Genomic DNA, 25,930 nt, shown 5'->3' on the forward strand with positions numbered 1-25,930 from the left:
TCAAAACGAAGAGAATGTGAACATCATCCAAGAAGAAAGAAAAAAGACTGACAACAACGAAGAACCAGAAGAAATCATCAAGGTAGTAAAGAAATATATATGCAAAAACCCAGAAAGAAACAACGTTATAATCGAAACAATTCCCAGCATATACAGAGCAGTGTTAAAAAAGGGCAAAGTCTTTGTAGGGTACTTGAGACAATTCGTTGATGATTTCAACGCAATTCTACTATGCTATAAATGCAGCAGATTCGGGCACAAGCAGATACATTGTAGAAGCGCACAGTGTTGTTATATATGTGCAGGACCGCACGGGGGAAGGGACTGCAAGAGTAGCACCACGAATTGTGCGAACTGCAAATGAGCAGGAGCACCGGAGGTAAACTCCAAAAATAGAGTAAATGATAGAACCTGTCCAATATACAAGAAAAGAAAAGAAGAAGCCATCGAAGAAATGAAACAGAAATGGCTCTAATAATTATACAGATAAACATCGAAAAAGGCATCCAGGCTAGCACGCTCATGAGAGCGAAAGCCGACAAAGAAAAATACGACATAATCTTGGTGCGAGAACCAGCAACAAGAACTAAGAAATGTCGGGACCGGACAAAGTCATAGTCAAACTATTAGACTGAGATTTACTAATCATCAACGTATACGCGCATCAGACAGGAGACAACATAAATTGCTTAGAAGAAAAAGAAGAACAATGGCAGAAATACCAGAAGAAATTGATATTAGCTGGTGATTTTAATGCCAAGCACACTTTATGTTTATTGTATAACAACAAAGGTTCAAATCTGATAATCTAGACCATATCATACCGACTGGAATTAGTGCAGAATGAACAAACAGCTCCCACCTTTATCAGTAGTAGGGGAAACAGCAACATTGATGAGTGACGAGAAGTGAACGTGATCAACTGGACGGTACAAGAAACTGAAGAGACACTAAGCGACCACAAACACATCCTCTTCGAAATAGAGGGTAAACCCCAGAGAAATAAGACATCGAAGAAAGAGTTTGATTATCACGGGACCAGCTGGCAAAGAGTCACTGACGGGTTGCTAGTCGCGAGCACAGAAATAAGGGCGACGATGCAAATAGACGAAATTGAAAAACAAGCGGAGCAAATGCAAGCAGCTTTCAAGAAATCTACTAAACTGTTAAAAACAACCACCATAATAATAAAACAAGACAACGAATGATGGGATGGAGAACGCCAACAGAAGAAATTGGAACTTAGAGAAAAGCCGATTCGATCAGACGAGAAGACGGGGATAAGACCGACCTCGTGATTCCCTCACTCCCTATGGAGTAATGAAGCGAGCATTCAAGAAGCTTGTTAAAGAAAAGAAGAAGAAGCATGTAGAAGAAATAATTATAAATAGAAAACACATTCGACATTGAACCATGGCATAGAGTCTGGAAAATAATAAAGACTCTAGGAGTCAGCAGGGGGAAAATAGTTGAAATAATGGAAGATGCCGAACCGGGCAATATGTATAACCTGGAGAAAGAAAAGGTAGAAAAATATCATCCAAAACAAGAGGAGGAAGAAAAAGAACAACTTGTAAGGATCATGACAAGGGTCACCAATGGAGAATGGAGCAAACAAGAAGAAGACGAAGAAGAAATACAAGAAGCTGAACTAGACTGGGCCATAATGAACTTAAAAAACAACAGGTAATCAGCAACAAAATCGAGTTCGGAATAGAGAAGGGGTGCCCACAAGGGTCGAGCATAGGCCCGACTCTATGGTTGATTAATATCAACTCCTGGTTCGATAAGATAGCTGATATTGACACACAACAGACACATGTGAGAGCACAAACGTTCGCCGACGACCAAATCATCGCAATCAGCCATCGAACACCTACTGAAAATTAAAGAAGAATGGAACAAATGCTGGCGCAAATGCTTAGAATGGAAAGAATATTCAAGAGCACATTACAATATAGAAAAATCGGAAGCTATGATATACCCAAAGGAGATCCCCTTTACGATGGAAGAATTGAAGAAAAGAAGAAATGACCGCAAGAGATAAATCCCAGTAGTACCCAGGAGGACCAGATTTCCGAAGATAGGAATTAAATTAAACGAAGAAATCATAACTCCTAAAGACCATATGGGGTAATTGGGAGTAATATTGGATAAGACAAAAATATACATTAACCATCTGAATGCGATTAAAGAAAAGGTCGAAACCGTCGTCGCCAAAACGGCGGGACCCATAAGCAGGAAGTACGGAAATAAGGTAAGGGACATAATTAAAAATGTATACGAGAGAGTCGTAAAGCCAGCCATATTATAAGGGTCCGAGAAATGGGGACGGTACGTAAATAAAGTACACACTCAGAGGAAGCTAAACGCGATTCAAAGATACGCCCCAATACTAATCACCGGCGCGTTTAAAACAGCACCGACGAGCGCGCTACAAGTAATCGCAGGAGTAGTTCCTCTACCAATAGAAGCCGAACCAAGAGCATGAGCGGCAGAAAAATGCGGTTATAGACAAGGCCCGCCAAGGGCGGAGTAAAAATACATGTGCTGGCCATGAGAAAAACCGTGGATTCGTTGGGGACAACAACGAAGAACCAGAAGAAATCATCAAGGTAGTAAAGAAATATATATGCAAAAACCCAGAAAGAAACAACGTTATAATCGAAACAATTCCCAGCATATACAGAGCAGTGTTAAAAAAGGGCAAAGACTTTGTAGGGTACTTGAGACAATTCGTTGATGATTTCAACGCAATTCTACTATGCTATAAATGCAGCAGATTCGGGCACAAGCAGATACATTGTAGAAGCGCACAGTGTTGTTATATATGTGCAGGACCGCACGGGGGAAGGGAGTGCAAGAGTAGCACCACGAATTGTGCGAACTGCAAATGAGCAGGAGCACCGGAGGTAAACTCCAACAATAGAGTAAATGATAGAACCTGTCCAATATACAAGAAAAGAAAAGAAGAAGCCATCGAAGAAATGAAACAGAAATGGCTCTAAAAATCCTACAGATAAACATCGAAAAAGGCATCCAGGCTAGCACGCTCATGAGAGCGAAAGCCGACAAAGAAAAATACGACATAATCTTGGTGAGAGAACCAGCAACAAGAACTAAGAAATGTCGGGACCGGACAAAGTCATAGTCAAACTATTAGACTGCGATTTACTAATCACCAACGTATACGCGCATCAGACAGGAGACAACATAAATTGCTTAGAAGAAAAAGAAGAACAATGGCAGAAATACCAGAAGAAATGGATAGTAGCTGGTGATTTTAATGCCAACGACACTATGTTTATTGTATAACAACAAAGGTTCAAATCTGATAATCTAGACCATATCATACCGACTGGAATTAGTGCAGAATGAACAAACAGCTGCCACCTTTATCAGTAGTAGGGGAAACAGCAACATTGATGAGTGACGAGAAGTGAACGTGATCAACTGGACGGTACAAGAAACTGAAGAGACACTAAGCGACCACAAACACATCCTCTTCGAAATAGAGGGTAAACCCCAGAGAAATAAGACATCGAAGAAAAAGTTTGATTATCACGGGACCAGCTGGCAAAGAGTCACTGACGGGTTGCTAGTCGCGAGCACAGAAATAAGGGCGACGATGCAAATAGACGAAATTGAAAAACAAGCGGAGCAAATGCAAGCAGCTTTCAAGAAATCTACTAAACTGTTAAAGACAACCACCATCATAATAAAACAAGACAACGAATGATGGGATGGAGAACGCCAACAGAAGAAATTGGAACTTAGAAGAAAAGCCGATTCGATCAGACGAGAAGACGGGGATAAGACCGACCTCGTGATTCCCTCACTCCCTATGGAGTAATGAAGCGAGCATTCAAGAAGCTTGTCAAAGAAAAGAAGAAGAAGCATGTAGAAGAAATAATTATAAATAGAAAACACATTCGACATTGAACCATAGCATAGAGTCTGGAAAATAATAAAGACTCTAGGAGTCAGCAGGGGGAAAATAGTTGAAATAATGGAAGATGCCGAACCGGGCAATATGTATAACCTGGAGAAAGAAAAGGTAGAAAAATATCATCCAAAACAAGAGGAGGAAGAAAAAGAACAACTTGTAAGGATCATGACAAGGGTCACCAATGGAGAATGGAGAAAACAAGAAGAAGACGAAGAAGAAATACAAGAAGCTGAACTAGACTGGGTCATAATGAACTTAAAAAACAACAGGTAATCAGCAACAAAATCGAGTTCGGAATAGAGAAGGGGTGCCCACAAGGGTCGAGCATAGGCCCGACTCTATGGTTGATTAATATCAACTCCTGGTTCGATAAGATAGCTGATATTGACACACAACAGACACATGTGAGAGCACAAACGTTCGCCGACGACCAAATCATCGCAATCAGCCATCGAACACCTACTGAAATTAAAGAAGAATGGAACAAATGCTGGCGCAAATGCTTAGAATGGAAAGAATATTCAAGAGCACATTGCAATATAGAAAAATCGGAAGCTATGATATATCCAAAGGAGATCCCCTTTACGATGGAAGAATTGAAGAAAAGAAGAAATGACCGCAATAGATAAATCCCAGTAGTACCCAGAAGGACCAGATTTCCGAAGATAGGAATTAAATTAAACGAAGAAATCATAACTCCTAAAGACCAGATGAGGTAATTGGGAGTAATATTGGATAACACAAAAATATACATTAACCATCTGAATGCGATTAAAGAAAAGGTCGAAACCGTCGTCGCCAAAACGGCGGGACCCATAAGCAGGAAGTACGGAATTAAGGTAAGGGACATAATTAAAAATGTATACGAGAGAGTCGTAAAGCCAGCCATATTATAAGGGTCCGAGAAATGGGGACGGTACGTAAATAAAGTACACACTCAGAGGAAGCTAAACGCGATTCAAAGATACGCCCCAATACTAATCACCGGCGCGTTTAAAACAGCACCGACGAGCGCGCTACAAGTAATCGCAGGAGTAGTTCCTCTACCAATAGAAGCCGAAGCAAGAGCATGAGCGGCAGAAAAATGCGGTTATACACCAGGCCCGCCAAGGCCGGAGTAAAAATACATGTGCTGGCCATGAGAAAAACTGTGGATTCGTTGGGGACCGAGCAGTACGAGATAGGAAGACACATAGCGAAGGTATGGATGGATGCTAATGTGAAGCAGGAAAAAGCAGGAGCGACGGGACGGAGGAAGAGGCATGCATCGGGCTAGAAGAAAATGGAATTAACAGAGAGTAGCTGAATTTCTAGCCGTACAAGAAGCCATAAGAATACTAGAAGAAAAACATGGCGATATGCATGCCGTCAACACTTACAAGCACTGCAAAACAGTAGGGTTTGAAAGTTTAGAGCTAAACCGAAAAGTAGTGCAATTGATAACAAACCATGGAAACATGGAAGCATACATCAAGAGATTCAGACTGGAAATCACGGAAGAAGTATGCGGATGCAGCCAAGATCAAAAAGATAGTCATCATAAATGAATGCACAAACGCCGAAAGGTTGAGCGCCAGAGATCTTTATAAAATTCCGAATGATCAGATGGAAATGAGAAATGCACTCAACAAAACAAACAAGAAGAAAATTGAAATATTGAATGATTGGACAAACAAAGTTATTAATGAAGAAGAAAATATCGCTGAAGTCCAGCAATCCCAGAACTGACAACTGATAATAACAAAAACAACAAGAAGAAATCAGTAATATAAACCCTCATTATTAATTAAACCAATAAAGCACAATACGAATAATAGCTATGTCAAGATAACTCTCTATACATATAAGAGATGCCCCTTGAGGAACATAGAGATAGGCACAGACAATTCCACAATCCCACAAATAGACATTCAAAATGATTAATATTAGGCATACTATTATTAGATGTTAGCGCTACTGCATGCAACTATTACATAGTTTTTTAAGTCAAAATAATGGCTGCTATAATAAAAGCATCATTAAGTAATTAATATAATAATAATAAGCAAGAAAAAAAAGCCAAATTATAGGAACCATTAAACAATTAAAATAAGCTGACCATCCGGAACGACGAGCATGGGAGAATATGCTTCAATCATGTAAAATGGCATGGAGAAGTTCGAGAGGTGCTGATGGTTTGCTTTAGTTTGAGCAATAGCACTACAGATCCGCACCTTCATCACATACACAATCATAGGAGTCTCGTTTTGTCGCCCAACCTACCTAAAAATAAAGAGAATAAGTAAATGGGGTTAAGGACTGCTCAAATAGACAAATAATATCAAAATCCATGAAGAAATACAAATTTTCTAATTTACCAAATGAGATGGCATAAATTCATATCATCTCATATCGTCAAGGTCGTATCTATCTTCGCAAAATAACCTCCTAACAACCTTTGCATAAAACACAATCATTTAAAACAATCATTCAAAGGACAGAGACACACCTCATAAAACAAGACAAATAATACTCATCTTATGGTGTAGAAAACTAGCAAATTCATAGTATCAATAGTCCCAAAATGCTTTCCACCACTAGGACACAATCAATTCCATCAACTCTGCCAAAGAATCCCTAACCTAAAACATAAAAAATCATAAATAAACTGTTGATATCCCTATGGGAGGATGATTGGCAATAAAAGTAGTTGAACAATATGAAACACATTCACGAAGTTACTGCACCGACCCACGGGGTTGTAATCTCAATAGACCTCATACCTTGCAAATCAAAACATGCAAATCAAAGTCATCTAATTAATAAATTTTCGAACAGATAAGTCTAATAAAAACAAATATAATATTCAACATACCCGAAAGTACCCAAGCAAAAGTAAAATCCTAATCTGATAGCGTTTAATCATCGAGTACAGAAGGGCTGCATGGTGCCACGGATAGCTTCGGATATATCATCTCCAAATAAATCACGGTCAGTTCTGCCAAAGAATCTGGACGCAGATAATCTAAAAAATAGAAAAAACATAAATACACTGCTCATATACTGGTGGGAAAATAACTAGCAAGAAAATAAAATAAAACAAAGGTAGTTAAACAACATCAAAACATATTTACGGCGTCACTTCACCGTCCCACGGAGTGGTAATCTCAGTGGACTTCATGCCTTACAAAATCAAAACACAAGGGTCATCTAATTAATCAATTCCGAATAAGAAAAGGCGGATAAAGATGATATCTAAACTCACCCTGAAATAATACCAAATATTCATAAAAAAGTACAATCCTAGTCTGGTGGTATTCAATCGTCAAGCACAAGCAAATTTCCTAGTGACACAGATAGTGTCCGACAAAATCTCCAAGTGGTGTGAGGAGGTAAAACAAACAAGTCGTAGGTCGCCAAATCACACAAGATCGGCCTAATCCATAAGAAAACCTAAAAACACAACAATAATAAAATAAAATAAACAAAACGTATAAACAGAACGAAGACATAACCTCCCATGCGGGTACGTCAATTCTCCTGAATGGGAGACGAAAACAATATCCAACAACATAAATTACGGGTAATTCTAATTTAATTAATAAAAGGAAAAGATAGTAATCAAAACGGGAATATAAGAAATAATCTACAAAATCTACAAATTAATTGCGAAAATATTAACTAGAGAAAGAGAACAACAAGTGGCGCGCGACATCTAGCATGAACTTAAGCAATCAAAGGATAGGAATTTCAAAAGTGGAAAACCGTAAAATTGTCAACAATATCTTTAAAAAAATATTTTAAAAATTATATTATATTCTACTCTAAATTAATGAAATAAATTTAATTTTTTTTATAACATCTTTATTAGATACGCTTAGTACAATCTTAATTGTTATTATTATTACAATTAATTTATTACTACTTTTCCTATGTGCGTTAATTAGCAAGCAAGACGAGTGCGAGAAAATATATCAGTATGTATTCCTCAATTATAAAATTACAATTATTTATTAATTATTAACTTATAGCTATAGTTTACACTAATAATACACACTAAATATTCACACAAGTTCGTATGGTTTTGTTCGTTTCAATCTCTTGACATCCTGTGCGCTGTCCAGCAGTTGTATTGCTTCCACGTTAGAATGATTTAGTAATCTTCCTTCGTGTTTCAAGGCGAAATCCTGCACAACTTCGCAAATCCATTTGATTTCCAGGTCATCGTGCAGTTCTTCATTGGTTACATAGCGATAGGCATTGGTAATCAATCGAAGAATCTTGTTTTGACAGCGCTGTATGACTAACTGATTTGAATTTTTAGTGCAACCCCATATTTGCACCCCATAGGTCCAAATTGGCTTTATAATTGTATTATAGATCAACCTCTTTGATTTTAGATCAAGTTGAGAGTATCTTCCGACTAACCAGTACAGTTGTTTTATTTTGGTTCTAATGTGTTTTGCTTTTTGTCTAACGTGATGCTTCCAATTTAATCTACCGTCAAGATGGATTCCAAGGTATTTTGCTGATTCTGCTTGAGGAATCGGGCATCCATTGAGTGATATAATTAAGTTTTTATTATTTCGCCTTCATGCAAAATTAACGTGGACAGATTTGGAGCTATTAAGTTGAAAAGATTGGAATCTTTTGTCCATTTGTAGATTTTGTTGACTGCCACTTGCACTTTTTCTATTGCCCTAGGCAGAGATATATCTTTTGCCATAATAACTGTGTCATCAGCAAAGGTTCCAAGAAGTGTTTCTTTTGTTGTTGGAATGTCAGCAGTGTAAAGCAGATACAGGAGAGGTCCTAAGACGCTACCTTGTGGAACTCCAGCCGAGATATTTTTAAATGTCGAGAACGCCATTTCGTGCGATACTCTAAATTTTCTTCCGAATAAATATGACTCCATCAATTGACAATAGTTACGCGGTAACAATTTGCTCATCTTACAGATTAACCAAAATGCCAAACCCGATCAAAAGCTTGTGAGACATCCAGGAATATTGCAGGGCAGTATTTCTTTTCTTCAAACGCTCTTTCAATAGCCGCAGTTACTCTGTGCACTTGATCGATAGTTGAATGGTGATTTCGAAAACCAAACTGGAAATCTGGTATTGTTACCAAGTGTTTAACACGTTTATATATCAGCTTCTCAAATAGCTTTGATATAGCAGGTAGTAGCGAAACAGGCCTGTAAGATTCGACTTGTCGACTTGCAGGTTTGTCAGGTTTTTTGAGCATAATTATTTGTGCAACTTTAAAGCATTCCGGGACATGCTTCAGCTTTAAACAGGCATTAAATATATATGTCAACATGATGATTGCTTTTCGTGGCAGTTCTTTCAATAATCCAGGTGAAATGTCATCAATACCAGGTGCCTTTTTAGGATTGAGGTTATCAATTTCAGTGGCAACTTCCAGTGGAGAAATTAGATTTAGATCTATATCGGGTTGATAAATAGGAGATGTATCCATGGTATATTATATATCATTAGGCCGAAAAATGTTAGCTAAATATTCTGCGAACAATTCAGCTTTTTCATTGTCGCGTCGAACCCATTCATTTCGATTATTTTTAATAGGCGGTACTCGAATAATTGGTCTTTTAAATCTTCGAGTTGCTTTCCATAGCGAATAATCTTTGTCTGCTTGTGGGCTTAATTCACTTAAATACTTTTGAAAGCAATTCTGTTTATATTACTAATTCCATTAAACGTGGTTTTGTCAGCAGCATTTCTGGTCCTGTGCCATACTCTTCTAGCTTTTCGTCTTTCTTTTATCATTTCTCTAATTTCGAGGGGGTAAAGTACTTCATATTCTGATTTCTCTCTTGCAATTGGGGTAGCATCTTTTGCAGCTGACCGAATTTGTTCAGTTATATGTTTGGTTTGTTGCTCAAGATCATCTATAGTTTTAGGTCTTACTTTTGAACTGATTTGTTCCTGCAGTATTAATCTGAATTTGTCCCAGTCAGTATATTTGTTGGTAAGATTAGGCTTTTTTGCTTTTCTTAGGATTGTCGCGCCCAGTGTTAACAATACTGGAGTGTGATCAGATGTTAGATCGCACAAGATTTCTGTACTAATTTGATTTAATGAGATGCCTTTTGTAATGTAGAAATCCAGCAGGTCTGGGACTTTATTACTATCTGTGGGCCAGTAAGTGGGTTCGAGCCCTGAATGATAATTACAATTTGTAAGGTTAATGGCTTCGAGTAATTCGTTTCCTTTTGCAGGTGTTATTATTCGTGAACCCCAAGCTGTATGTTTAACATTAAAGTCTCCACCAATAATAAACCGTGGGCCTAATTTTGAAAAGATATCTTTATATTGTTGTTGTGTCATTTTATGTCTCGGTGGACAATATATAGCGCCAATATTTATTTCAGCCCTGTTTTTTTCGATACTAATTATCGTAGCTTGTATTTCTTCATTTTTTATCTCTTCTTGTTAGAAATGTTGTATATTTTGTTTAATTATTAAAGTTGTTCTGCCTCGAGCTCGTTCACTGGGGTGTAGTGTCCAGTAAGCATCATAACTCCGTATTTTAATGTAGTTTTTTTTAGAAAAATGTGTTTCCGATATGAGAGCTATATCTATATTATTTGTTTTTAAGAATAATTCTAGTTCCCGGACTCTTTGATTTAGTCCGTTTGCGTTCCAAGTTATAATTCTTAAAAAAGAATTACTCATTTTGATTTCTCTTTAGCTTGTTTTGGGTAGATTTCCCCAATCCGGATTTCTCCAATTTTTCCACCCTGTCTGCTAACTGACTGAATTTCTGTCTCATTTCGGTCTGGAATTCTTTGAGCAATTTCATCATGTCGACGATAGTTGGCTCGTTGGCCGCAGCTTTCTGCGGTTTCGTATCAATTTGTTTATCATTTGATATTTTGACGTTTATATTTTTGACCGATGGTCTTACGGTTTCATGGGTTTTTTTATTTTCAACGGTAACTACTATCAGAGTTTTTGACTTTGTCAATTTGTCTTAAGCGTTGTTCTGCTGTAATTTTCTTTGACTGGAGTTTTTTTTTGATATACTGCACATCCTTTATAATTGGCAGGGTGACCTTTTTCATTGCACAACACGCATGTCGCTACACTATTGCGTTGTTTTCTGAACTGAGTTGTGTGATGTTTACCGGCACAATTCACACATCTTGGTTCCCTACTGCAAAAATTTTTAGTGAGTCCAAGATTTTGACAGTTTGTGCATTGTGGTATATTATTATTTTTCTTCGGAGGTTCCACTTTTATCCTACAGTCTAGTAAATAATTTATGTCGTATATATTTTTATTATTTTCCTTTTGTGTCATATCTACATAGAACAACGGAAAAGTTTTAATTTGTTTTTCGCCATTTACATTTGTCGTCTTTTTCGCTATAGGCGTGACGGTCACTACTTCGTGCCCGCAAGCCCGTAATTCCGATTTAATATCGTCCTGATCTGTTGTGGACGGTAATCCTCTAATGACTACTCTATACCACTTATCACTTTTTAACTGATAAATGTGATATTCGAGTTTATTGAATGAATTGTTTTTCTTCATCTCAATGAGATGCTTTTTTACATTCCTATAGTCTGTTTCATTGTTAAGGGTTACGTTAATATCATTGTTAGACAAAGCTTTAAACTGCACTCGGTCAGAGGCTACTCCCTTTATTTCTGATCTAAATAAATTAAAATTGCCAACACTGCTTACCTTGATCGGAGGGGGCAGAGGGATTTTGTTTTCTTGCTTCTTTTTTTTAATATTTATACCACTTTTTGCGATTGGCGATGGCGTCATCTGAGACTTCTTCCTCTTTTTATCCTTCTTGTTTGTTACTTCGGTCCAGTCAGACTGTTCCCCTACCTCTAATGCTAGTTCGTCTTCATCCGTATAGTAGTCTTCTGCATAATTACTATACCTTTTTGGTGTATCTTGCGTGTGACCTTGCAGTTGCAAACGAATACAGAAACAGAAAATTGGGATAAATACAGCACGAAACAGATAAGAGAATACAAAAAATAGAATCCCTATTGCAAGAGAGTATTCTCCAGCAGTCCTCGCCAGGCCAGTGATGATGGATGTAAGCACGCAGACCGACATCAGCAGAAGAATCGAGATGACTACCGTGGAGTTACAGACCGAAAGTACATCCAATACGATCTGTACGTACAATGAGGTCGCGGCGACAAAAAAGAATAATGAAAATAAAACACTGTCGAAGCCACAAAAAGCCCAGTCAAAGGCATCGAAATCCACCAGACCTAATCTAGAATGGCAAAATCCGAAACAGATTAATAATATATACGAAATTAAAATCAGAAAGGAAAAAGCAAGTGGCGCGGAGACATTAGCCGCCATCAGAGGCAAGCTAACCCGTAAAGAGTTAGCAGGAGATGGCCTCAAACACGTAAGAGTACACAGACATGGACTGGTATCACTGATCTGTAAAGACCAGAAACAAAAGAAAGACCTGATAGAAAAAATAAGCTCTGTACATGGTATCAAAATCGATAATAGTGAAAAACGTCCCAAATTAAGAATCCCAGGGGTATCCAGGGAGATCACAGACCAACAAATAATAGAAGATCTGGCTGATCAAAACGAAGAGAATATGAACATCATCCAAGAAGAAAGAAAAAAGACTGACAACAACGAAGAACCAGAAGAAATTATCAAGGTAGTAAAGAAATATATATGCAAAAACCCAGAAAGAAACAACGTTATAATCGAAACAATTCCCAGCATACACAGAGCAGTGTTAAAAAAGGGCAAAGTCTTTGTAGGGTACTTGAGACAATTCGTTGATGATTTCAACGCAATTTTACTATGCTATAAATGCAGCAGATTCGGGCACAAGCAGATACATTGTAGAAGCGCACAGTGTTGTTATATATGTGCTGGACCGCACGGGGGAAGGGACTGCAAGAGTAGCACCACGAATTGTGCGAACTGCAAATGAGCAGGAGCACCGGAGGTAAACTCCAACAATAGAGTAAATGATAGAACCTGTCCAATATACAAGAAAAGAAAAGAAGAAGCCATCGAAGAAATGAAACAGAAATGGCTCTAAAAATCCTACAGATAAACATCGAAAAAGGCATCCAGGCCAGCACGCTCATGAGAGCGAAAGCCGACAAAGAAAAATACGACATAATCTTGGTGCGAGAACCAGCAACAAGAACTAAGAAATGTCGGGACCGGACAAAGTCATAGTCAAACTATTAGACTGCGATTTACTAATCACCAACGTATACGCGCATCAGACAGGAGACAACATAAATTGCTTAGAAGAAAAAGAAGAACAATGGCAGAAATACCAGAAGAAATGGATAGTAGCTGGTGATTTTAATGCCAAGCACACTTTATGTTTATTGTATAACAACAAAGGTTCAAATCTGATAATCTAGACCATATCATACCGACTGGAATTAGTGCAGAATGAACAAACAGCTCCCACCTTTATCAGTAGTAGGGGAAACAGCAACATTGATGAGTGACGAGAAGTGAACGTGATCAACTGGACGGTACAAGAAACTGAAGAGACACTAAGCGACCACAAACACATCCTCTTCGAAATAGAGGGTAAACCCCAGAGAAATAAGACATCGAAGAAAAAGTTTGATTACCACGGGACCAGCTGGCAAAGAGTCACTGACGGGTTGCTAGTCGCGAGTACAGAAATAAGGGCGACGATGCAAATAGACGAAATTGAAAAACAAGCGGAGCAAATGCAAGCAGCTTTCAAGAAATCTACTAAACTGTTAAAAACAACCACCATAATAATAAAACAAGACAACGAATGATGGGATGGAGAACGCCAACAGAAGAAATTGGAACATAGAAGAAAATCCGATTCGATCAGACGAGAAGACGGGGATAAGACCGACCTCGTGATTCCCTCACTCCCTATGGAGTAATGAAGCGAGCATTCAAGAAGCTTGTCAAAGAAAAGAAGAAGAAGCATGTAGAAGAAATAATTATAAATAGAAAACACATTCGACATTGAACCATGGCATAGAGTCTGGAAAATAATAAAGACTCTAGGAGTCAGCAGGGGGAAAATAGTTGAAATAATGGAAGATGCCGAACCGGGCAATATGTATAACCTGGAGAAAGAAAAGGTAGAAAAATATCATCCAAAACAAGAGGAGGAAGAAAAAGAACAACTTGTAAGGATCATGACAAGGGTCACCAATGGAGAATGGAGCAAACAAGAAGAAGACGAAGAAGAAATACAAGAAGCTGAACTAGATTGGGTCATAATGAACTTAAAAAACAACAGGTAATCAGCAACAAAATCGAGTTCGGAATAGAGAAGGGGTGCCCACAAGGGTCGAGCATAGGCCCGACACTATGGTTGATTAATATCAACTCCTGGTTCGATAAGATAGCTGATATTGACACACAACAGACACATGTGAGAGCACAAACGTTCGCCGACGACCAAATCATCGCAATCAGCCATCGAACACCTACTGAAATTAAAGAAGAATGGAACAAATGCTGGCGCAAATGCTTAGAATGGAAAGAATATTCAAGAGCACATTACAATATAGAAAAATCGGAAGCTATGATATATCCAAAGGAGATCCCCTTTACGATGGAAGAATTGAAGAAAAGAAGAAATGACCGCAAGAGATAAATCCCAGTAGTACCCAGGAGGACCAGATTTCTGAAGATAGGAATTAAATTAAACGAAGAAATCATAACTCCTAAAGACCAGATGAGGTAATTGGGAGTAATATTGGATAAGACAAAAATATACATTAACCATCTGAATGCGATTAAAGAAAAGGTCGAAACCGTCGTCGCCAAAACGGCGGGATCCATAAGCAGGAAGTACGGAAATAAGGTAAGGGACATAATTAAAAATGTATACGAGAGAGTCGTAAAGCCAGCCATATTATAAGGGTCCGAGAAATGGGGACGGTACGTAAATAAAGTACACACTCAGAGGAAGCTAAACGCGATTCAAAGATACGCCCCAATACTAATCACCGGCGCGTTTAAAACAGCACCGACGAGCGCGCTACAAGTAATCGCAGGAGTAGTTCCTCTACCAATAGAAGCCGAAGCAAGAGCATGAGCGGCAGAAAAATGCGGTTATACACCAGGCCCGCCAAGGCCGGAGTAAAAATACATGTGCTGGCCATGAGAAAAACCGTGGATTCGTTGGGGACCGAGCAGTACGAGATAGGAAGACACATAGCGAAGGTATGGATGGATGCTAATGTGAAGCAGGAAAAAGCAGGAGCGACGGGACGGAGGAAGAGGCATGCATCGGGCTAGAAGAAAATGGAATTAACAGAGAGTAGCTGAATTTCTAGCCGTACAAGAAGCCATAAGAATCCTAGAAGAAAAACATGGCGATATGCATGCCGTCAACACTTACAAGCACTGCAAAACAGTAGGGTTTTAAAGTTTAGAGCTAAACCGAAAAGCAGTGCAACTGATAACAAACCATGGAAACATGGAAGCATACATCAAGAGATTCAGACTGGAAATCACGGAAGGAGTATGCGGATGCAGCCAAGATCAAAAAGATAGTCATCATAAATGAATGCACAAACGCCGAAAGGTTGAGCGCCAGAGATCTTTATAAAATTCCGAATGATCAGATGGAAATGAGAAATGCACTCAACAAAACAAACAAGAAGAAAATTGAAATATTGAATGATTGGGCAAACAAAGTTATTAATGAAGAAGAAAATATCGCTGAAGTCCAGCAATCCCAGAACTGACAACTGATAATAACAAAAACAACAAGAAGAAATCAGTAATATAAACCCTCGTTATTAATTAAACCAATAAAGCACAATACGAATAATAGCTATGTCAAGATAACTCTCTATACATATAAGAGATGCCCCTTGAGAAACATAGAGATAGGCACAGACAATTCCACAATCCCACAAATAGACATTCAAAATGATTAATATTAGGCATACTATTATTAGATGTTAGCGCCACTGCATGCAACTATTACATAGTTTTTTAAGTCAAAATAATGGTTGCTATAATAAAAGCATCATTAAGTAATTAATATAATAATAATAAGCAAGAAAAAAAAGCCAAATTATAGGAACCATTAAACAATTAAAATAAGCTGATCATTCGGAACGACGAGCATGGGAGAATATGCTTCAATCATGTAAAATGGCATGGAGAAGATCGAGAGGTGCTGATGGATTGCTTTAGTTTGAGCAATAGCACTACAGATCCGCATCTTCATCACATACACAATCATAGGAGTCTCGTTTTGTCGCCCAACCTACCTAAAAATAAAGAGAATAAGTAAATGGGGTTAAGGATTGCTCAAATAGACAAATAATATCAAAATCCATGAAGAATTACAAATTTTCTAATTTACCAAATGAGATGGCATAAATTCATATCATCTCATATCGTCAAGGTCGTATCTATCTTCGCAAAATAACCTCCTAACAACCTTTGCATAAAACACAATCATCCAAAACAATCATTCAAAGGACAGAGACACACCTCATAAAACAAGACAAATAATACTCATCTTATGGTGTAGAAAACTAGCAAATTCATAGTATCAATAGTCCCAAAATGCTTTCCAGCACTAGGACACAATCAATTCCATCAACTCTGCCAAAGAATCCCTAACCTAAAACATAATAAATCATAAATAAACTGTTGATATCCCTATGGGAGGATGATTGGCAATAAAAGTAGTTGAACAATATGAAACACATTCACGAAGTTACTGCACCGACCCACGGGGTTGTAATCTGAATAGACCTCATACCTTGCAAATCAAAACACATATGTCATCTAATTAATACGTTTTCCCATGCGGGTACGTCAATTCTCTTGAATGAGAGACGAAAACAATATCCAACAACATAAATTATGGGTAATTCTAATTTAATTAATAAAAGGAAAAGATAGTAATCAAAACGGGAATATAAGAAATAATCTACAAAATCTACAAATTAATTGTGAAAATTTTAACTAGAGAAAGAGAACAAGCGGCGCGCGACATCTAGCATGAACTTAAGCAATCAAAGGATAGGTATTTCAAAAGTGGAAAACCGTAAAATTGTCAATAATATCTTTAAAAAAATATTTTAAAAATTATATTATATTCTATTATATTCTACTCTAAATTAATGAAATAAATTAAATTTCTTTTTTATAACATCTTTATTAGATACGCTTAGTACAATCTTAATTATTATTATTACAATTAATTTATTACTACTTTTCCTATGTGCTTGGATTAATTAGCAAGCAAGACGAGTGCGAGAAAATACATCAGTATGTATTCCTCAATTATAAAATTACAATTATTTATTAATTATTAACTTATAGCTATAGTTTACACTAATAATACACACTAAATGTTCACACAAGTTCGTATGGTTTTGTTCGTTTCAATCTCTTGACATCCTGTGCGCTGTCCAGCAGTTGTATTGCTTCCACGTTAGAATGATTTAGTAATCTTCTTTCGTGTTTCAAGGCGAAATCCTGCACAACTTCGCAAATCCATTTGATTTCCAGGTCATCGTGCAGTTCTTCATTGGTTACATAGCGATAGGCATTGGTAATCAATCGAAGAATCTTGTTTTGACAGCGCTGTATGACTAACTGATTTGAATTTTTAGTGCAACCCCATATCTGCACCCCATAGGTCCAAATTGGCTTTATAATTGTATTATAGATCAACCTCTTTGATTTTAGATCAAGTTGAGAGTATCTTCCGACTAACCAGTACAGTTGTTTTATTTTGGTTCTAATGTGTTTTGCTTTTTGTCTAACGTGATGCTTCCAATTTAATCTACTGTCAAGATGGATTCCAAGGTATTTTGCTGATTCTGCTTGAGGAATCGGGCATCCATTGAGTGATATAATTAAGTTTTTATTATTTCGCCTTCATGCAAAATTAACGCGGACAGATTTGGAGCTATTAAGTTGAATTTTCCAATCTTTTGTCCATTTGTAGATTTTGTTGACTGCCACTTGCACTTTTTCTATTGCCCTAGGCAGAGATATATCTTTTGCCATAATAACTGTGTCATCAGCAAAGGTTCCAAGAAGTGTTTCTTTTGTTGTTGGAATGTCAGCAGTGCAAAGCAGATACAGGAGAGGTCCTAAGACGCTACCTTGTGGAACTCCAGCCGAGATATTTTTAAATGTCGAGAACGCCATTTCGTGCGATATTCTAAATTTTCTTCCGAATAAATATGACTCCAGCAATTGACAATAGTTACGCGGTAACAATTTGCTCATCTTACAGATTAATCCAAAATGCCAAACCCGATCAAAAGCTTGTGAGACATCCAGGAATATTGCAGGGCAGTATTTCTTTTCTTCAAACGCTCTTTCAATAGCCGCAGTTACTCTGTGCACTTGATCGATAGTTGAATGGTGATTTCGAAAACCAAACTGGAAATCTGGTATTGTTACCAAGTGTTTAACACGTTTATATATCAGCTTCTCAAATAGCTTTGATATTGCAGGTAGTAGCGAAACAGGCCTGTAAGATTCGACTTGTCGACTTGCAGGTTTGTCAGGTTTTTTGAGCATAATTATTTGTGCAACTTTAAAGCATTCCGGGACATGCTTCAGCCTTAAACAGGCATTAAATATATATGTCAACATGATGATTGCTTTTCGTGGCAGTTCTTTCAATAATCCAGGTGAAATGTCATCAATACCAGGTGCCTTTTTAGGATTGAGGTTATCAATTTCAGAAGCAACTTCCAGTGGAGAAATTAGATTTAGATCTATATCGGGTTGATAAATAGGAGATGTATCCATGGTAGATTATATATCATTAGGCCGAAAAATGTTAGCTAAATATTCTGCGAACAATTCAGCTTTTTCATTGTCGCGTCGAACCCATTCATTTCGATTATTTTTAATAGGCGGTACTCGAATAATTGGTCTTTTAAATCTTCGAGTTGCTTTCCATAGCGAATAATCTTTGTCTGCTTGTGGGCTTAATTCACTTAAATACTTTTGAAAGCAATTCTGTTTATATTCTTTGATCTTTTGATTTGTCTGATTACTAATTCTATTAAACGTGGTTTTGTCAGCAGCATTTCTGGTCCTGTGCCATACTCTTCTAGCTTTTCGTCTTTCTTTTATCATTTCTCTAATTTCGAGGGGGTAAAGTACTTCATATTCAGATTTCTCTCTTGCAATTGGGGTAGCATCTTTTGCAGCTGACCGAATTTGTTCGGTTATATGTTTGGTTTGTTGCTCAAGATCATCTATAGTTTTAAGTCTTACTTTTAAACTGATTTGTTCCTGCAGTATTAATCTGAATTTGTCCCAGTCAGTATATTTGTTGGTAAGATTAGGCTTTTTTGCTTTTCTTAGGATTGTCGCGCCCAGTGTTAACAATACTGGAGTGTGATCAGATGTTAGATCGCACAAGCTTTCTGTACTAATTTGATTTAATGAGATGCCTTTTGTAATGTAGAAGTCCAGCAGGTCTGGGACTTTATTACTGTCTGTGGGCCAGTAAGTGGGTTCGCGCCCTGAATGATAATTACAATTTGTAAGGTTAATGGCTTCGAGTAATTCGTTTCCTTTTCCAGGTGTTATTATTCGTGAACCCCAAGCTGTATGTTTAACATTAAAGTCTCCACCAATAGTAAACCGTGGGCCTAATTTTGAAAAGATATCTTTATATTGTTGTTGTGTCATTTTATGTCTCGGTGGACAATATATAGCGCCAATATTTATTTCAGCCCCGTTTATTTCGATACTAATTATCGTAGCTTGTATTTCTTCATTTTTTATCTCTTCTTGTTCGAAATGTTGTATATTTTGTTTAATTATTAAAGCTGTTCCGCCTCGAGCTCGTTCACTGGGGTGTAGTGTCCAGTAAGCATCATAACCCCGTATTTTAATGTAGTTTTTTTTAGAAAAATGTGTTTCCGATATGAGAGCTATATCTATGTTATTTGTTTTTAAGAATAATTCTAGTTCCCGGACTCTTTGATTTAGTCCGTTTGCGTTCCAAGTTTTAATTCTTAAAAAAGAATTACTCATTTTGATTTCTCTTTAGCTTGTTTTGGGTAGATTTCCCCAATTCGGATTTCTCCAATTTTTCCACCCTGTCTGCTAACTGACTGAATTTCTGTCTCATTTCGGTCTGGAATTCTTTGAGCAATTTCATCATGTCGACGATAGTTGGCTCGTTGGCCGCAGCGTTCTGCGGTTTCGTATCAATTTGTTTATCATTTGATATTTTGACGTTTATATTTTTGACCGTTGGTCTTACGGTTTCATAGGTTTTTTTATTTTCAACGGTAGATGTTGTTTCAGAGTTTTTGACTTTGTCAATTTGTCTTAAGCGTTGTTCTGCTGTAATTTTCTTTGGCTGGAGTCCTTTTTTTTTTGATATACTGCACATCCTTTATAATTGGTAGGGTGACCTTTTTCATTGCACAACACGCATGTCGTTACACTATTGCGTTGTTTTCTGCACTGAGTTGTGTGATGTTTACCGGCACATTTCACACATCTTGGTTCCCTACTGCAAAAATTTTAGTGTGTCCAAGATTTTGACAGTTTGTGCATTGTGGTATATTATTATTTTTCTTCGGAGGTTCCACTTTTATCCTACAGTCTAGTAAATAATTTATGTCGTATATATTTTTATTATTTTCCTTTTGTGTCATGTCTACATAGAACAACGGAAAAGTTTTAATTTGTTTTTCGCCATTTACATTTGTTGTCTTTTTCTTTATAGTCTTTTTCGCTATAGGCGTGACGGTCACTACTTCGTGCCCGCAAACCCGTAATTCCGATTTAATATCGTCCTGATCTGTTGTGGACGGTAATCCTCTAATGACTACTTTATACCACTTATCACTTTTTAACTGATAAGTGTGATATTCGAGTTTATTGAATGAATTGTTTTTCTTCATCTCAATGAGATGCTTTTTTACATTCCTATAGTCTGTTTCATTGTTAAAGGTTACGTTAATATCATTGTTAGACAAAGCTTTAAACTGCACTCGGTCAGAGGCTACTCCCTTTATTTCTGATCTAAATAAATTAAAATTGCCAACATTGCTTACCTTGATCGGAGGGGTCAGAGGGATTTTGTTTTCTTGCTTCTTTTTTTTAATATTTATACCACTTTTTGCGATTGGCGATGGCGTCATCTGAGACTTCTTCCTCTTTTTATCCTTCTTGTTTGTTACTTCGGTCCAGTCAGACTGTTCCCCTACCTCTAATGCTAGTTCGTCTTCATCCGTGTAGTAGTCTTCTGCATAATTAGTATGCCTTTTTGGTGTATCTTGCGTGTGACCTTGCAGTTGCAAACGGATAGCAGCCATATCCTTAGATAATTGCAACAGTTGTTGGTTCAGACGCTCATTATTCATTCTTAATTCCTTGTTTTCTTTCAATAATATATTCAAATCCATGTTGTTGTCCATGATGTTATAATTAAATGTTTTTTTCACTAACTTTCACTTTTTCCCTTTTCTGGAAAACGTAGAACGTCTTTTGTTTGAGAGTTTGAGTATTTTATTTCCTTCACGTTGGGTTGGGCGTTTCACCGTATCCCGAACCTGGGAGTTCTTTGAAACCGTTAACAGAAATTGACCGTAGAAAATATATAGATATATTTTTATTTGATATTTACGGAGACTCGTTTTCGGGAAAGAAAAAACACGTCTTGACTCTATGAAGGTCGGGACCGAACTGAATTTTAATATAAATTAAATGATAGACTTTGAACAAGACATCTGACTGAGCAAGTTAGGCTCGTAACCAACAGATATTGTCTAAAATATAAGACATATCGATTCATCTCCACAGACAGAAACCGCGTCGCGAATATTTTAATGAAAATGGACATAGTAACAGAAAAGGTGCTGAAAGCCAAATCCGCAGTCGTGATGCCAAATACTATATAAGTCCAGAGCATCACGAATGAGGAAGCAATTGTGGAGGAGATGATAAACAGAAAATTGGGACAAATACAGCACGAAACAGACAAGAGAATACAAAAAATAGAATCCCTATTGCAAGAGAGTATTCTCCAGCAGTCCTCGCCAGGCCAGTGATGATGGATGTAAGCACGCAGACCGACATTAGCAGAAGAATCGAGATGACTACCGTGGAGTTACAGACCGAAAGTACATCCAATACGATCTGTACGTACAATGAGGTCGCGGCGACAAAAAAGAATAATGAAAATAAAACACTGTCGAAGCCACAAAAAGCCCAGTCAAAGGCATCGAAATCCACCACACCTAATCTAGAATGGCAAAATCCGAAACAGATTAATAATATATACGAAATTAAAATCAGAAAGGAAAAAGCAAGTGGCGCGGAGACATTAGCCGCCATCAGAGGCAAGCTAACAAGTAAAGAGTTAGCAGGAGATGGCCTCAAACACGTAAGAGTACACAGACATGGACTGGTATCACTGATCTGTAAAGACCAGAAACAAAAGAAAGACCTGATAGAAAAAATAAGCTCTGTACATGCTATCAAAATCGATAATAGTGAAAAACGTCCCAAATTCAGAATCCCAGGGGTATCCAGGGATATCACAGACGAACAAATAATAGAAGATCTGGCTGATCAAAACGAAGAGAATGTGAACATCATCCAAGAAGAAAGAAAAAAGACTGACAACAACGAAGAACCAGAAGAAATCATCAAGGTAGTAAAGAAATATATATGCAAAAACCCAGAAAGAAACAACGTTATAATCGAAACAATTCCCAGCATATACAGAGCAGTGTTAAAAAAGGGCAAAGTCTTTGTAGGGTACTTGAGACAATTCGTTGATGATTTCAACGCAATTCTACTATGCTATAAATGCAGCAGATTCGGGCACAAGCAGATACATTGTAGAAGCGCACAGTGTTGTTATATATGTGCAGGACCGCACGGGGGAAGGGACTGCAAGAGTAGCACCACGAATTGTGCGAACTGCAAATGAGCAGGAGCACCGGAGGAAAACTCCAAAAATAGAGTAAATGATAGAACCTGTCCAATATACAAGAAAAGAAAAGAAGAAGCCATCGAAGAAATGAAACAGAAATGGCTCTAATAATTATACAGATAAACATCGAAAAAGGCATCCAGGCTAGCACGCTCATGAGAGCGAAAGCCGACAAAGAAAAATACGACATAATCTTGGTGCGAGAACCAGCAACAAGAACTAAGAAATGTCGGGACCGGACAAAGTCATAGTCAAACTATTAGACTGAGATTTACTAATCATCAACGTATACGCGCATCAGACAGGAGACAACATAAATTGCTTAGAAGAAAAAGAAGAACAATGGCAGAAATACCAGAAGAAATTGATATTAGCTGGTGATTTTAATGCCAAGCACACTTTATGTTTATTGTATAACAACAAAGGTTCAAATCTGATAATCTAGACCATATCATACCGACTGGAATTAGTGCAGAATGAACAAACAGCTCCCACCTTTATCAGTAGTAGGGGAAACAGCAACATTGATGAGTGACGAGAAGTGAACGTGATCAACTGGACGGTACAAGAAACTGAAGAGACACTAAGCGACCACAAACACATCCTCTTCGAAATAGAGGGTAAACCCCAGAGAAATAAGACATCGAAGAAAGAGTTTGATTATCACGGGACCAGCTGGCAAAGAGTCACTGACGGGTTGCTAGTCGCGAGCACAGAAATAAGGGCGACGATGCAAATAGACGAAATTGAAAAACAAGCGGAGCAAATGCAAGCAGCTTTCAAGAAATCTACTAAACTGTTAAAAACAACCACCATAATAATAAAACAAGACAACGAATGATGGGATGGAGAACGCCAACAGAAGAAATTGGAACTTAGAGAAAAGCCGATTCGATCAGACGAGAAGACGGGGATAAGACCGACCTCGTGATTCCCTCACTCCCTATGGAGTAATGAAGCGAGCATTCAAGAAGCTTGTTAAAGAAAAGAAGAAGAAGCATGTAGAAGAAATAATTATAAATAGAAAACACATTCGACATTGAACCATGGCATAGAGTCTGGAAAATAATAAAGACTCTAGGAGTCAGCAGGGGGAAAATAGTTGAAATAATGGAAGATGCCGAACCGGGCAATATGTATAACCTGGAGAAAGAAAAGGTAGAAAAATATCATCCAAAACAAGAGGAGGAAGAAAAAGAACAACTTGTAAGGATCATGACAAGGGTCACCAATGGAGAATGGAGCAAACAAGAAGAAGACGAAGAAGAAATACAAGAAGCTGAACTAGACTGGGCCATAATGAACTTAAAAAACAACAGGTAATCAGCAACAAAATCGAGTTCGGAATAGAGAAGGGGTGCCCACAAGGGTCGAGCATAGGCCCGACTCTATGGTTGATTAATATCAACTCCTGGTTCGATAAGATAGCTGATATTGACACACAACAGACACATGTGAGAGCACAAACGTTCGCCGACGACCAAATCATCGCAATCAGCCATCGAACACCTACTGAAAATTAAAGAAGAATGGAACAAATGCTGGCGCAAATGCTTAGAATGGAAAGAATATTCAAGAGCACATTACAATATAGAAAAATCGGAAGCTATGATATACCCAAAGGAGATCCCCTTTACGATGGAAGAATTGAAGAAAAGAAGAAATGACCGCAAGAGATAAATCCCAGTAGTACCCAGGAGGACCAGATTTCCGAAGATAGGAATTAAATTAAACGAAGAAATCATAACTCCTAAAGACCATATGGGGTAATTGGGAGTAATATTGGATAAGACAAAAATATACATTAACCATCTGAATGCGATTAAAGAAAAGGTCGAAACCGTCGTCGCCAAAACGGCGGGACCCATAAGCAGGAAGTACGGAAATAAGGTAAGGGACATAATTAAAAATGTATACGAGAGAGTCGTAAAGCCAGCCATATTATAAGGGTCCGAGAAATGGGGACGGTACGTAAATAAAGTACACACTCAGAGGAAGCTAAACGCGATTCAAAGATACGCCCCAATACTAATCACCGGCGCGTTTAAAACAGCACCGACGAGCGCGCTACAAGTAATCGCAGGAGTAGTTCCTCTACCAATAGAAGCCGAACCAAGAGCATGAGCGGCAGAAAAATGCGGTTATAGACAAGGCCCGCCAAGGGCGGAGTAAAAATACATGTGCTGGCCATGAGAAAAACCGTGGATTCGTTGGGGACAACAACGAAGAACCAGAAGAAATCATCAAGGTAGTAAAGAAATATATATGCAAAAACCCAGAAAGAAACAACGTTATAATCGAAACAATTCCCAGCATATACAGAGCAGTGTTAAAAAAGGGCAAAGACTTTGTAGGGTACTTGAGACAATTCGTTGATGATTTCAACGCAATTCTACTATGCTATAAATGCAGCAGATTCGGGCACAAGCAGATACATTGTAGAAGCGCACAGTGTTGTTATATATGTGCAGGACCGCACGGGGGAAGGGAGTGCAAGAGTAGCACCACGAATTGTGCGAACTGCAAATGAGCAGGAGCACCGGAGGTAAACTCCAACAATAGAGTAAATGATAGAACCTGTCCAATATACAAGAAAAGAAAAGAAGAAGCCATCGAAGAAATGAAACAGAAATGGCTCTAAAAATCCTACAGATAAACATCGAAAAAGGCATCCAGGCTAGCACGCTCATGAGAGCGAAAGCCGACAAAGAAAAATACGACATAATCTTGGTGAGAGAACCAGCAACAAGAACTAAGAAATGTCGGGACCGGACAAAGTCATAGTCAAACTATTAGACTGCGATTTACTAATCACCAACGTATACGCGCATCAGACAGGAGACAACATAAATTGCTTAGAAGAAAAAGAAGAACAATGGCAGAAATACCAGAAGAAATGGATAGTAGCTGGTGATTTTAATGCCAACGACACTATGTTTATTGTATAACAACAAAGGTTCAAATCTGATAATCTAGACCATATCATACCGACTGGAATTAGTGCAGAATGAACAAACAGCTCCCACCTTTATCAGTAGTAGGGGAAAC

The 25,930-nt window shown here is 37.9% G+C and overlaps 2 long non-coding RNA genes across 2 annotated transcripts in view; both read right to left on the reverse strand.

Annotated features, from left to right (window-relative positions):
- LOC143205900 (uncharacterized) overlaps positions 1-6,556 on the reverse strand; it is a 21,492-nt gene extending 14,936 nt beyond the window's left edge. The window contains exons 1-2 of the long non-coding RNA XR_013007974.1: positions 6,438-6,556; positions 6,048-6,211 (exon numbers count right to left, since the gene is read on the reverse strand). This is a non-coding gene — a long non-coding RNA (uncharacterized LOC143205900). The remainder of the gene's footprint in view (positions 1-6,047; positions 6,212-6,437) is intronic.
- The window catches only part of LOC143205899 (uncharacterized), a 22,634-nt gene continuing 3,141 nt past the window's right edge, over positions 6,438-25,930 (reverse strand). Inside the window, exons 3-4 of the long non-coding RNA XR_013007973.1 lie at positions 6,804-6,953; positions 6,438-6,570 (exon numbers count right to left, since the gene is read on the reverse strand). This is a non-coding gene — a long non-coding RNA (uncharacterized LOC143205899). The remainder of the gene's footprint in view (positions 6,571-6,803; positions 6,954-25,930) is intronic.

The sequence above is a fragment of the Rhynchophorus ferrugineus genome, unplaced genomic scaffold, assembly GCF_030347505.1.
Source record: "Rhynchophorus ferrugineus isolate W39M unplaced genomic scaffold, kcgeb_rfMv2 rfM30, whole genome shotgun sequence".
NCBI lineage: Eukaryota > Metazoa > Arthropoda > Insecta > Coleoptera > Curculionidae > Rhynchophorus > Rhynchophorus ferrugineus.